At 34.9% G+C, this 15,206-nt stretch overlaps 1 protein-coding gene across 3 annotated transcripts in view; it reads left to right on the forward strand.

Moving 5' to 3' along the window:
* Nucleotides 1-15,206, forward strand: part of LOC127627740 (poly [ADP-ribose] polymerase tankyrase-1-like) — a 130,967-nt gene that overhangs the window by 16,609 nt on the left and 99,152 nt on the right. The window lies entirely within an intron of this gene.

Here is a 15,206-nt window from a genome sequence, read left to right on the forward strand (position 1 = left end):
TTAAGTTTTACAACATTTAATGTAACAAAACAAACAAATTTAAGTATAGAAATTATAATTAATCAAAATGATTAAATGCTGAAAATTATTGTTCAGTGTTATCTTTTGATAACATTAGCTAATGTTAGCTTTTGCAACCTTATTGTGAAGGGTTCCCAAAGTGTTTATATTCTATATGTTATATTGATGCAGTAAGTTGTCATGTTACTTGGCAACTGTAAACAACAACTCTGCTTCATGATGTCTAACAACACCATGTAATACGTTTTTCATCATCTTGACTTGTTGAGGTCATGTCCCGGTCTTATTTTAAATTCTTTGTTGCTCTTATGTGTTAATATCGTAAAGCATTCATGTCCACTGATAGCTGTGCACGTGTGGTGGTCACATCAATGTATAATCAGGCTATACCTGTTCTTAAACACATTCTGATTGTGTTTATACTTAGTTGCATCATTGCCTGTGTGATAAATGCATCAATTAAACAACGAATGTAGAAAAACTCTTGCCAACGACGTGGATGTCATTTAGTTTCCTTGTTGAAAATAAGTGTCAAGAAGTAGTCAATTTATTATAGTAGTAAATCTTCTCTTTCTGTCTTACACAAACATGCAATCTAACTACAGCAGCAATGATGTATTTAAAAAAATTTCCTTAAATCATTAAGAAAACATTTTAAAGACATTAGGCTTCATTTAGCCTATACAAACCATTTATGGATATGACAAGGTTTTAACTGATGGTCTCAGAACAGTGTTCATTTCTCAAGTCGCATTAATCTGAAATTCTTTCTGTAATGAAATATACATCAGTTGCTAAATCAAATAATCTCTTGCATGAATTAGAATTGTTTCTCAGGTTACAGAAATTATGCAAATTTTTTTTTAAGTGCTATTGTTGCATCCATTATGATGCATGTATTACATAGAAAACAATTCTAAATGCCAAGGAAGATCAGCAACTCGCATAGTTTCCTTGGGTGAGTGACCGAGGTTATGCATTTGGTTTTGTGTGTATAAATAGAGCAGGAGGCAGAGCGCAAGTCTCTGGAGTATTTCAGATAATTGTTATAGATCCATTTTTCCAGCCTGGCTACCTGACCCTGCCATAGAACTGCCTGTCATACCTCTAGAAATACTGAAGAGCAGCTTTCATTCTTAACTATGTCTGGCCAGGTATCCACTAACACATGAGCAGGGTTACCATGTGTCCTGGAAAACCTGGAATTTTGTAATGCAGTTTTCCAGCCATGGAAAATGGGAAAATTACATAAATGTCCTGGAAAATAATTGCATGGTGCATGGACAAGTCTGACTCTGTGGCGGAACCAAAAAAAAACTACATTTGTATAAACGTTTAGCATGATTTGCCTCATCAGAATAGTGTGAAGTGATGGGGTGCTATCAATAATATGGTGGACAATTGTAGATTTAAATAAAATGGTACTAACCAATCCCTAGGGGTGTCATAAAATATTGATACATTGATTACTGATCGGCACATAATTTTATTAATATATATTTTGAGACATCGACATATTAAAATTAGACAACATTTAATTTAGAATAATAATTTGCGTGCTTTCCAATTTACTCCGTTGGCCTCTGATTAACTCTGGTGTAATAGTGTTGGGAGACCACTAGAAGGTGATATAACTATTTACTAAAGCTGGTGGTGGTTAAGGCAATGGTATCTCTCACACACATACTGGACGAGCTGATGCAGCGCAGTAGATGACAGTCCAAAGTTACGAAGGTTTTCAAGAATGGACAGGTTTGCAGGTTCGAGTATGAAACTGGTGCAACTGCGCAAACGGAACGATTATAAATGGTGACGTTTATTATGCAATTTCTCTGTGCGCAGCTCTGAATAGGTCTTTAATTCAAGCTGTCAAACCACAAAACAACATAGTTGTAACTGAAAATACAGTAGCCAATATGAATGGAACATATACATATCCACTGTTTAGAGTAAATAATCTTGGTCCTTTGATAATAATTTTGGTTGAATTTAATGGAAAACTATGGTAGTTGTGCTCCGTGGCACTGCAGAATTTTGATGCTGAGCATTGCCATTGTTTCGCATATGAGAATGCACCATGTCGTCCGCTAGATACCTCCGTGTGTGACCCCCTTTAGTTTACCCTGCTGGTGTTGGAAAAGACAAATACTGTTGTGCAATGTGCAGCGCTATTTATATATGAAAATAAATCCCAATATATATCGATAATCATCAGGAAAATCTTCTGATTATTGATGTGTAAAAAAAGCATCGATCCCAAGCCTACCTAATCACTTCTTAGAATTCCCTTTTTTTTGTGATTGCAGAGTGCAGTTTATGAAACGCATAGGTAGAACACTTAGCTTAGCCATGTTATTAACCACAATATAGCACTCCCTTTAACGTGTTGCTTAAATTTTATCGGTGTCATTTCCAGTGAAAGGTCTTGAAAGAGTGTGAAACCTTTAAAAAAAACAGAGTACACTTCATTAGGCTTATTTCATTTTCAGTATCTAACCCCTAATTACCAACTGAAAAATTGACTTTGAAGTTGAGCAACGTGAACCAGCATATTCACTAGTGTTGTCAAAAGTACAGATACTTCAGTTAATGTATCATTCTGATGATGAAATTATATTAAACTTTAAAACATTGAGTTCTGGAAAATAATAATAATAATTAAACTATAATTATGAAAACAATTATGAATTTATTCATAATTACTAAATTGTTGTGTTCAATGGCACATTATCATATTAGCCTATTTTTGCTGTGGTATCGAAATTGTTATCGAGTACCAGATGTCACTGTTATCGGTACCGACTACTGAAATTTTGGGACCGTGACAATACTAATATTCACATTGATTTATTTGCCAATTAGAATTTTGCATACACAAATTACACTGCGAATTAGCTGTTTTGCGTCACAGTTGTTGAAAGGCGAGAGATGAGAGGTCAAATGTCATCCAACCTTATGGAAGCATAGCTGCTTGATCGTTAAATAACTTAAAAAAAAAAAAAAAAAAAAAAGGTCATCAACTCTATCTTGTTTTTACAGCTTAATGATGGACCATATTAGCTTGTCTGGGTCAGTTCAGATGTGCTAATATAAACTGGTATTTTTGCTACTAATAAATCAGCTGGGTCATTTGATTGATCTTGAAAACTGCATAAACTTAACTACATTAATTGCAGTGTAATGGAGCCAGATTAAGCCTGAATTTAGTAATTTTTTTCTATGTTAAAATACTCTTCTATCCAAGCTGAATATGAAGAGAAAATTATAAGTATGCTATTTGTAGTGCTTTCAATAAATGTTCTTGTTTGTTTGAGTATCCCAACCAGCCTGACATGTCAACTTTGGTGCAACCAATGGTGAGCGTTTGACTGATCAGTGTTCTAAAACGGTGTATTCCAAACCTTTTTTGCCATAAGTACCATCTTTTTTTTGCCAACAGCACCATCAGTAAGGCTCAAGTACACCTTCATCTGCACAAAACCAAAGATACCAAATTCTTGTGTCTCAAAGTCTAAATATAATTTAACATTAGCATAAATGTTGTAATATCCCTGATATACAAAATTAAAAGAGGACGTTGCTGCTTCAAATGTTTATTCATCAGCAACGACAAAAACAAAACCAGGCCATATAAGCCATGAAACTTGCAATTAGAACAGATTAACACTGTTAATTTGGTGCAAACTATTTTCTCATAATAGTTTCATAACTTTGGGCATTTTTGTAGACCGTACATTAAATAAACACTCACTGAGCACATTATTTGGAATAACTGTACACCTACTTATTCATGCGATTATCTAATCAGCCAATTGTGTGACAGCAGTGCAGTGCATAAAATCAAGCAGATGAAGATCCGGAGCTTCAGTTAATGTTCACATCAATAGAATGGGGAAAAAATGTGATCTCAGTGATTTTGACTGTGGCATGATTGTTGGTGCCAGACGGGCTGGTTTGAATACTTCTGTAACTGCTTATCTCCTGGGATTTTCACACAAAACACTCTCTATAGTTTACTCAGAAAGGTGCAAAAAAAAAACAAAAAAGACATTCATTGAACTGCAGTTCTGCAGACTGAAACACCTTGTTGATGAGAGGTCAACAGGGAATGGACAGACTGGTTGGAGCTGACAGAAAGGCTATGGTAACTCACATAACCACTCTGTACAATTGTAGTGAGCAGAATAGCATCTCAGAATGTACAACACATCGGCCTATTCGTTTATTGTTTACATGAACAATTTGTACTATTAATATGCATTTACATTGATATGTAGAACAAGTGCTAAAACTCTAAGACCACTGGCTGAGCTCAGTATTAACGAGAGTGAAGTTGCCTCTATTGGAATCTAATGTTTCTTTTTTTCGTTTTCCTCAACAGCTTTATGTAAAGAACAAAGGATATTGAAAGAGGCATTATCAATGACAAATGGATTGTATGGATTTCATTTTTTAACATTAAATGGAATGAGTCGAACAAAACTCTCAATCTCTCAACTTTTACAGTGATCAATCTTGGGAATTTAAGAATAGATATCGAGATGATGATTCGTTAAAATTAATATTTTTTATATTTTTTTTTATTAATTTATGAAATGCTATTAATTGGAAAATATGTTTTTACCCAGCCATAATCCCTATTATTAAAATTTTAAGTCATACATTATGTTTTTTTTAGATTAAAGCAAAATCTAATTCTTTTTGCATATCCGCTGGAACCTGCTAACGTAGCCCATTTGAAATTGATAATTTTTGATAATTCTGTTTTGTGGCACTGGTCATGCAGAGATTACATAAATATTTATATTAGTTATGGGAATTCTTTGAGTGAAGTAAAAAAAGTTATCAATAAAGGGGTGCTTTATGAAAGTTTAAGATGAGGAAAAGGAAGCATTCAGTGTAACCATTGAACAGACCTTGAGCCTGACGTTGATCATGCATTAGATACACTTTAGCTTTAGCTTTCTGTGCATCTATTAATATTATGGTTTTATAAGTATCTTTTTTCATATTAGTTTAGACTTATTGTATTATACGTCAAAATGAGCCAAATTGGGTAAGATTAGTACCAAAAGCGTTATTCCATTTGATTGGATAAGAAGAAATTGGCTCCATGTTATGTAAATGTCTGTAATTTTCAATGTATTTGTGAACCGCACACTATAGCTTAGAATGAATTTCAGAGAGAATCTGCAATTTCTATGGGGCAATGTGAAAAAATAAAACATAAGTGCAAGAACTGCACAGAAGCTGCCAGTGCAGAATTGCAGAATTCCTGGGAGAACACTACTGTCTAAGTGCCATTAAATGTATGTCATGTTTAGGAAAATTCTCTATGTAGCAATTGTTCTATGTTGAGCCGCTTCCTCATTGAAGAGTTTAAAAGTAGTTTGAAAGACATCTTTGTGATGTTTGGTGATTTATCTGACACTGCCTATTATATGAAACACAGTATTTAAAATTGTGGGAAATGAGAAAAATGTATAGAAAAATTTGGTTTGTTATTGGTGGTCTACATTTTTAAGCGTGATATGGCAGTTATAAATTAAATCAGGTTTGTTTTCCTCTCCTCCAATGCTCGGAGTTAATTTTGAACAACAATAAATCAGATCAGATCTTGGGTAAATTTCAGTATTGTTACAAATTAAATCAAATTGGCTTGTCTTGTTCATTTTGGAGAGATTACTTCATAACAGTCCAGAATGGAACAAACAAGCAGCCACCGGCATATCCTCTTGACCGCAATGTCAAACTGAAAGCTGTTCATTTAGTTTTGCCTGATTGACTTTCAAGAGTTATGCTGCTCATTATGACCACTTTCCACTATAAAAACAAAGTTATTTCAAGTCAATAGCAGTTAAAATTTATAGCCAAAAAAAACCCTCACCCTATCTTTGACTGAATCTCAGAGATATGTGTATGTGAACGATGACTCTGACATTTATATGTGTAATGGAAAGATATTTCCAAGTAGTCCACATGCCCTCTGGCAAAAAATAGAGCAAAAATGCGAAGTATATGCTCTTATTATAACATGAAGACCTGAATGGTTAGGTGGTGTCCTGCTCTGCTCCATTGCTTCAAAAAGAAGCCTTTTAACCATTATTTCTTACATGCTTTCAGAATGTCTTTCCCAGGGACTATAACTCCGTTGAGCTTTATATTGCTCCGTGTTGTGGATTCTTTTTTTCTTTGTGTCCCTTCTGAAAATGGATTTATGTTGGTAGTATTACTGGTTGAAATATAGAGTCTTAAATGGAAAATGTCAAGGGGAATACAAAGTCACGGAGGGCCTCTGATGATGTTTTCTGAGTGAAGCAGTGTTGAGAATTTGGGAAAAAATATGTGTTGAGTTTGAAAAGTTGGGGAGTGGTGACTTCAAGTTTGATATTTACTTAAATGATAAATAATTGAGCTAAATCTTTTGAAAGCCATTAATACTGCCATTTCCCCTAACACTTTCTAATGAAGTAAATTTCCAAGCCACACAATGCTTAAATCCTTTTGTCAAGTCATTTTTATTTGTACAGCACTTCTCACAACACACATAATTTTAAAGCAGCTTTACAGGGGCCAGTTCCCCTCTGGCTATCATAGTGAATATAATGTCAATATTACTTAATTATGTATAGTGCAAGTCATGGTTTTAAATTTGTAAATTAAGCAAGCGTTAAGGTCCAATGTATTAAAAATAAAATATATATTTTTTTAATGAACTTTAAGATTAATGACTGATGTCTTTTGAAGTCATCCTGGATTAACTGCAGAAGTTTACATAGATGCATTAGTTGGCTGATAAAGGCTTTTGTTGGCAATTATATGATAGTCTATTGGGGCTTTTCCACTGCGTGGTACAGCTTGGTTCTGCTTGCTTTATTGGGGGTTTTCCACTGTGGATAGTACCTGGTACTTTTTTTAGTACCACCTCTGTCGAGTTTCCGAGCAGATACTATATGTGATGTTTAAATAATCGAGGTGCAGACGTTCCTCTCGTTGGAGATAAATGACAGAAAAAGTATTTCAGGAAGTGTCTTAGCTGTTGGCTGTCAATCGATTACAATTTTTAATCGAATTAATTACACAGTGTCCCGATTTAATTAATCGCATATTCAAATATTTGCTGAGAAAGCCCCTCATATAACAATAACTCAATATATAATGATTATACATAGTTATCTTTAAATATTTAAAAATTTTTATATATATTATATATATTTTTGATTTTTTTTTTTTTTTTTTCTTTCAGATCATTAAAATGCTTTACATTCCTGTAGCAGAAGAGTTACTCATTTATAAGGCCATACAAAAAGCGGCTTTAAAATACAATGTATTGTTTACTACCATATTATTGATCATAAGTCAATCATTGGTATACAGTTCACAGCAATCCATTTCACAAGTGAAGTTGTCAATCAGTTCGAGATTTATTATGTCAATTTACACCTATGTCAGACGTCTCTGGTGTGTTGCGTCATAAACATAAAATTTTTAGGTCACTGTGTCAAGTTAAATATAGTTTAATACTCTATCTTTAAACACATCTTGAGATCCCTTAGATCACATTTGCGCTCCTTTGAGTGTTTCGAACGTAATGCATGTTTTTGGATCGAGTAGTGACACTGCCTACTGAATTCTTTTCTTCACTGTATTAACTGCGCGTTGCTCATGCAGCTGAAATTTCACTTACTGCCCTCCGGAGTAAACAGGTAATACTACAAGCTTGCATTTCTCAGGAATCTTCCTTATTTTATGTAAAATTAATTGCACTGAATTAACACGTTAAATCGACAGCCCTAGTTCAAACAGAAGAACGTGGAAGTGGTTCGACCAAATGGACTATGGAAATTATTTTTTTCTATGGCAATAGACCAGCGAGCAATGGGAGGGAGAGTGACCTGAACTCGGCAACGGCATTGTTGGGGTCCATGATGTAGGATGGTACGTTTTGTTACGTTAACTCCATATTCTGCTTGAAAGCTTCAATTTTATTTAGTTGACCAGCTACTGGAAAGCTTGCTTCTAAAATAACCAGGGCAATTTAACTGTTTCACTTGTGTAAAATCACGAAGCTACAACTGCTTTATGCAGCACAATGAGCTAGTAGCTTACAGCTAGCGGCCGTGTTATTGTTTATGGTCAATAATGCTTGTGTCGCATTTAAGATGATGTCACAGCTGTAGAGGTGGCGCAACTATGACAATCAGCCTATATTCCCACTAGGGTTGCAATGGTATGAGATTTTCATGGTATGATAACCGTCTCAGAAAATATCACTGTATCACGGTATACGGTATTACACAATTACTATTATTAGTGAAAACAGAAGGGTTATTTTATTTATCTATTTATTTTTGGGCACTTTATTATAATTGAAACTTGAAACCATTTATTTTATTGACGTATGTGTTACACTTAAGAATGATGCGGTGTCCACTCGGTACATATGTGTAAAAAAAAAAAGTCTCCCTTTTGAAAATAAATAAATAGAAAAAATAAGAAAGCTAACAGAATTATAATAAACTGAATTATGAACATGATAAAAAAATAGCATGTAAATATAACGTTATATAACTAATGCATGTTAGTTTACATGTTAGCATAGCATGTTAAATGAACTACTAAATGAAAAATAACATCAGCTGTGAGCTTTTGTAGTAATGTGCTATGATTATTAACAGTTAACATATACTGTAGGTGTGCGACAGTGAGGCCAGACTGCTCTTGTCTGTACCTTTAACTCAGTGCTTCTCAACTGGTTTTGCTTCAGGTCTGATTTTACATTGGAAATCAAGTGTTGACCTGCCATAGATTAAATGTATCCTGGGTCGCATTTCCGTTTATGTTGCATAGTTTTGTTCATGGTTTTCCAGTATAAGGACATGCATCAAGTGACATTATTTTTGTTGTTGATGTCAAAATCTACAGGAAGTTGTCTCTCCCCCTTTTGAAAATTGAAGAGCATATTTACTTATATGAGCCCATTATTATCCCGTTTGTTACCTAATATTACATATTTATACACATATTACACAGAAGGAAAGGCTCCTCGTTACCATGGTCAGTGTGCTAGTCTTAATAATTATAATAAATTATAGGGGGGGCACATTGTATTGCTTTTGAGATACAATGTTCTGCATTGATTTAGTTTCTGTATCTTTTAAGACCAGAAATAGTTGTGTAGTCCATTTTCTGAAGTGTATCTGTGACTATTGAGACTATTCTGCAATTGCCTAAAGTATTGTATTGCTCTACAAAGATAGATACTTTTCTATCAGGCATTTAAAAACTGAATAAAGGCGGAGATTATACATTTATTTTACCATCTCCACTTCCCTGTTAATTTATTCAATTTTAAAAATAGTAATAAAAAAAAGAAATGTATTGAACTTTTAATGTTTGTCACAAAGCGGGCTAGTTAACTTCACCCGTTTACATGCTAAAAGAGTCATGGTTGCCAGATTGCACAAAATAAGTATAACATTAGGTGGAATATTTCCAATTTGCGTAAGTATAAATCTCAAACTGGGGGGTGTTTCATCTCTTATTTGGCAACCTTGAGCATGTTAAATGCTTGTGGAGATGCGTTAGGTCCCAATGCAAGTTAACTAAATATCCAATGAAAAATAAAAACGCTTTTACGATAAATGAGCAACGGGGCCACATTAAACCATGTGGAGGCCCTGATCCAGCCCAACTTGGGCGGCCACCGAAATATCTTCAATGGGAGACCCATGGCATTGTTCTTAACCTGCTGTCCGTGAGCGACCCAGTCCGAATAGACCAGTTGAGAAACACTGCTTTAACTCACACACAAACTCATGTCAGACCCCCTTGCCTTGCTTCTCTCAGACATTTTCTCCGCTGCGCGCGTGCGTGCGTGCGTGCGTGCGTGTGTGTCGCAAGTTGACGAGTCTGACAGGCAGACAAGGAATAAAGGAGATGCGCATGCGCATATGAGATTCTCTGTCCGGTTGCATTTTTTTCTCAATACCGTAGATAAGCAAATGTACATGGTATGATAACCATCAATTTTCAAACCATGGTATACCGTGAAACCGGTATACCGCTGCAACCCTAATTGCCACCCACGTTGAGGCAGCACTAAACTGCAGTGGAAAAGCAAGATCAGAGCGCATAGTCGAACCATAACGTGCCGTGGAAAAGTGCCATACGTGTTCCATTTCAAGAGTGTAGTCCATCAATAAACAGGTGATGCAGGCAGAAATAGATTTTTTGTTTAGAATTTCATCTTACCAAATTTGCTGAAGAACAGAGATATAGAAAAAGATTTGAGCTTTGAAATCCTCCACTAAATTAGATTCAGCTTTAAAAGGGAGTCGTTATTTTTTTCAAGAGAGTGGGAAAATATTTATCATTTAGCAGCTCTCCCACGCCCTAGATGATTGCGGAAAATTCTTTGGAAACATTGCCTGAATACCCAGACCTACTCCCTTTTGCATAATCTTTTAGATTTTAGGAGTAAGGAACATGATTCTCACTAGTGGAACAAAGGCTTCCGTGTTTTGTTTACTTTTTTAATTCAAAAGAAGAAAATGTGTTTGATATTCTTGCTAATTTCTTTCCCAAATTAACTTGGACAAATGGTGCATATTTTTCAATGTAATTTGAATTACCGGAGATATTTGGTTCATCGTGTGTGTTAGCCTACCCCTAGGTGAATATATGGGTATGCATATTTTTAAATACATTAGCATGCTTGCACTATAACGGAATATGACACACCCACATCCATCTTTTGGGTTTGTCTTGTTTTCAAAGGGTCTTTTTATAAAAAAATATTCTCTTGGAAGGCATTTATAATGAGTAGTTACCACAGAATGTTACTTAATGGAAAATTTCTTGAAAATTTAAAAAGGTATTTAAACTTAACCAGTTTACCTTTTTCACTGTGTCCAATACTGCTGTGAAAAACAGAACAGGTTTAGACAGTTTTAATCCTGTGAGGATGAATTTAATGCCTCTGACCTTCAGCACCAAGAAAGTGAGGTTAAATTGTATTATAGCAAGTTTAATGAAGTGCCAGTTCAGTCCCAGATCGGTTGGTTTGTTGATGCGGCTGTGGATCTACGTGCTCCACTGGGCTGGCTGCATTTTCTTTTGAATCTTGTAATTCCAACTGTGCTCTCCCTGAGGAAATCACTCCGTATTCGAATGTAAATCAGTGTTTTAGAGATTAGGTTCAGTTATTCAAAGATTTAGTGAGACAGTCGTCGATCATTTACTTTTGGTTGCTGCTGTTTAGTTGCAGTTTGTATAATAAATCAAATAAATTATGTTTTTAAGGGAACATTTTTCTAACTTGTAACCTTTTGTATTCATTAAAGGACTGTTTCACCTAGAAATGAGAATTCTGTCATCATCGACCCCTATGACATTCTTTCTTCAGGAGAACACAAGACTTTATATATATATATATATATATATATATATATATATATATATATATATATATATATATATATATATATATATATATATATACTGGCTGCTTTTTTTATTATGAATAAGGAATGGGGTTCACAAGCTCCAAAAGGACAAAAATTTGAATGCCAAATAGGCCTAGTTGTAAACCACTGCCTTATTTTGTCTTTGAGAACTTTCTGGTACTTTGCATTGTGGCTTGACATCCAGCCTGGTTACCACTAGATGGCTGAAGCTGATGGCTGTTTTGAACTTTTTGTTTTTGTAGCTTATCAGTACTTCCACTGTTTTTAGGTGACAAAAGGCTAATTTATACTTACTGGGCGAACAGGATTCTTTTTGTTTGCCTAAAAATTACGATGAAATGCCCTGACTTTGTAATCTGGTAAGGCGTTGACTTGGTGAAATTTCTACTGTTCGCACACATCACTTAAATTCTTGACCTAAAAGAACTCGTCTAGTCGGGGAATTTTGATGATTGGATGACCTTCTGATGTTATCCGCCCTAGAGTTGACAACTTTCCATAAGGTCACCTCGAATTAATTAATTTAAAACAATAGCATGCACAAACTTCAAGCACGTAAACAAAATATGGCATCTACTTTTAAAACATGAAACAGGGCTGCAAAATGTGGGCAAAAAGTAATATTGTAATTTCGATTTGAACTGTGATATGTTGAACAAAAAACAAATGATGCCTTTTTACCACAATTTGGTAATGTTCTAATGCCAATAAAAAATACTTTTGGAACCCAATCAACTTGAGTAATATTTTATTGTAATAATATACAAAAGTAATATATTTCTGTAACAAAATCTTAACTTGCATTGCTATGTGGTGCAGTTAAACCAATGAGTTGTAAATAACTTTTATTTAGGCGGACAAATACCTGAGGAGTTTGTGTGCAGCTGATTTCACATTCACAACAGCTGGTCAGTATGAACTGGTTACGTGCTCCTCATTTGAAGTAGGGTTGGATAATGCAACCACCTCCCTAACAATGGAAGTGAACGGGGCCAATCAGTAAATCCGTTAAAATACTCGCTGTTTCAAAATTATAGCAACAAGACAAACAGTATGCATGCTAACGTGACTAGTGTGACAAAATCACTGTTCAAAAGTAACCGTATTTTGGTTAATTTCATACACAGTAATTTAGTTTTGCATTATATGGATATCACTTATGTCATGTCTTGCTCCCAACTGCAAGGTTTAGGCAAAAAGCTAAAATGCACAAACTTTAAAACGAGTAGTGCGAGCACTTTTTAATTAAATAAATGGGTAATATCAGGATTCAGATTTTTTTTTTAATTAACTGTGCTGCCCTAAAATCCTCTTTTGATTTTCGTCAGGTGTCATGACCAAACGTGCAACATGATGTTTTGACAATTTGTCATGAGATACGATGAGAACCAATGAGATTTGATGTTGTCGGCCGCCATATTTAAATTAAGTGCTTTAGTGATTATTGGTTTTTAATTTCAGTGTGAATATCGGTTGGTTATTAGTAAATGTGCAATGTACACATTTGCACATTGCAAGTTTTTTGGAATTTCCAAAAAAAGTAGAGAAAACGAAATCCTAAATAGTCTTTACAAAACTACATTGGGAGCCCAGACACCACCAATGCAGTGGTGTCTGAGGGATCTTCTATGAAAATATTACAATATTTTATAGTTCATCAATTGAGTGCAGTTGCATGTTAATGTTATAAGATGATCTGTTCATTTTGAATATATAAAATCATTATTTTTTTTTTTAACATTAATATTATTTTCATATTCCTTTACATACAGATATCCAAGTATGGGGGCATAGAAGCCCTTGTGACTGAGCTGTATTCAGGGGTATCTCCAGAGAGAAACGTTTCAAAATGTAAAAGTCTGAATGGACAATCTTTCTATTTTCATTAAAATGAGAAAGACTAGGCTGCAAACTAGTAATTGTTTTGTCTTTCATCCTTGTCAGAGATGATGACATCTGAATAATTTCACAAAATTAGAACTGAAATCTATGTGTTTATTATTAAAGGCTTGGAACATGCTTATTAATAAAACTAAATTTAGAAAGAAAAAAGTAATTGTCTAAAGACGCTCTGGAAACACGCACCTCATGTTTACGCACATTTGGGGAAAAGAGGATACGGGTGCATCCCGGGACAGGGCATCAGTGAAGCGTGCTTGAGAAAAATATTCAAGAATACAGCGTAGAAAGATCAGATATGATGTAACCAGCACTGTTGTTTTGTCGCGCTGCTCACTAGAGATGAGGAGAGGGCGTAACCGTCGTCATGATGTTTTGTAGTCCAGATGGAATCAATCTGAGATCCGGAACACTGTGACCTGCGTAGCGGCAATATCGACTTCATACTGTCTGAGGCTGCGTTTCCACTGACGCGGAAGAAATCCACACAAAGCCACTCCCAACGCTAGGGAACCGGTTGCCCTGTGCTGCAGTCAATTTTACAATCCTTCTCGTGAGCTTGACGCTCTGCTTCCATAGGAAGGAATTGAAAGCACTCGCTCACATTCACTCAGCACTCGCCAGTGGAAACATACGACAAGAAAGCCAAACTGCTAGTGTTTTTAGCAACATGCATGTCTAGATGTAGAACACAGGCTACATATAGAAAATTACTCGAAAGCTTATCATCGATATCTTAAGAGTTTTTTTTTTCCGCGTTAAATATTGATATCTTTTTATCGCCCAGCCCTAGTTAGTTACATGGAAATCATGACAGGTGTAGTATGTCCAGCAGTTTTTTGTACTACATACCAGCATAGCTACAGTACTTTATTAATGGTCAAGTTTTTAGTTGAATTTAGTACTATAAAAGTATGGGAATTCACAGCTGCTCTGATATAGTTGAAAAGTATATGGACATAAAGTGTGAGGAAATGAGTATTTCGTGACATTTAAAAGAGAGATCATCATTAACACCAATCCTCATGTTTTTTTTTTTTCTATCCAGTTTGCTTTTACCTCCATTGGCTGTCTTCAAATCATTTTCTGAAATCCAATGTAAATACTATTTGTTTCTACTTTTTGTTCTATATTTTGGGTTTTGGACAAGTGTTTTCTACTACATTAAAATGACATTTTCTCAAAGTGCGTTACACATTTCTGAGGCTTTTTTCCGAGACCCTTGTTATGTATATGCAACGCACACACAAAAACCTCAAACATCTTGAAAACCTTTCAGCACCACAGTAAAGAGGGGTTGTTTACGTAATCTATTCAGCATAAAATCCTGCCTCGCCCCCTCAAGGATTTAAGCAGGAAAATAAAACTGGCTGCAGTTTTATTTATAAGATTTACTTTTTCATTGCAGGCAGTCTCTTCCCAATCAATTAGATCTAGCAATTGATCCATAGCCTGTGCCCTGCCTGTGTAGGTCATATTATTCCTTTTTATCCTCTGCGAACGTCTGCGGCAAAGACTTTACAGTTTTTGTTTTGGTTACAGCATATTAAGAAATCTAAATCTCCTGATTCTAGGCCTTGTCATGAACTTTGACCTGTGTGGCACACAATTTATGAGGTTCATCATAGTGTTGCACATGGTTGCATAATTAACATAGTTTAACTGTCATTTTTGTATCCACAGGAAATCCATGGATGGTGAGTCATTACAATGAATCAATGATTATTTAAATGTTTTTCTGAAAAAAAAAAAAAAAATTAATAAAAAAATAGCAAAGCTTAAACACATTTTGAGACCATAAATGTATACCTGCTATAG

Source organism: Xyrauchen texanus, chromosome 34 (genome assembly GCF_025860055.1).
Source record: "Xyrauchen texanus isolate HMW12.3.18 chromosome 34, RBS_HiC_50CHRs, whole genome shotgun sequence".
Taxonomy (NCBI): domain Eukaryota; kingdom Metazoa; phylum Chordata; class Actinopteri; order Cypriniformes; family Catostomidae; genus Xyrauchen; species Xyrauchen texanus.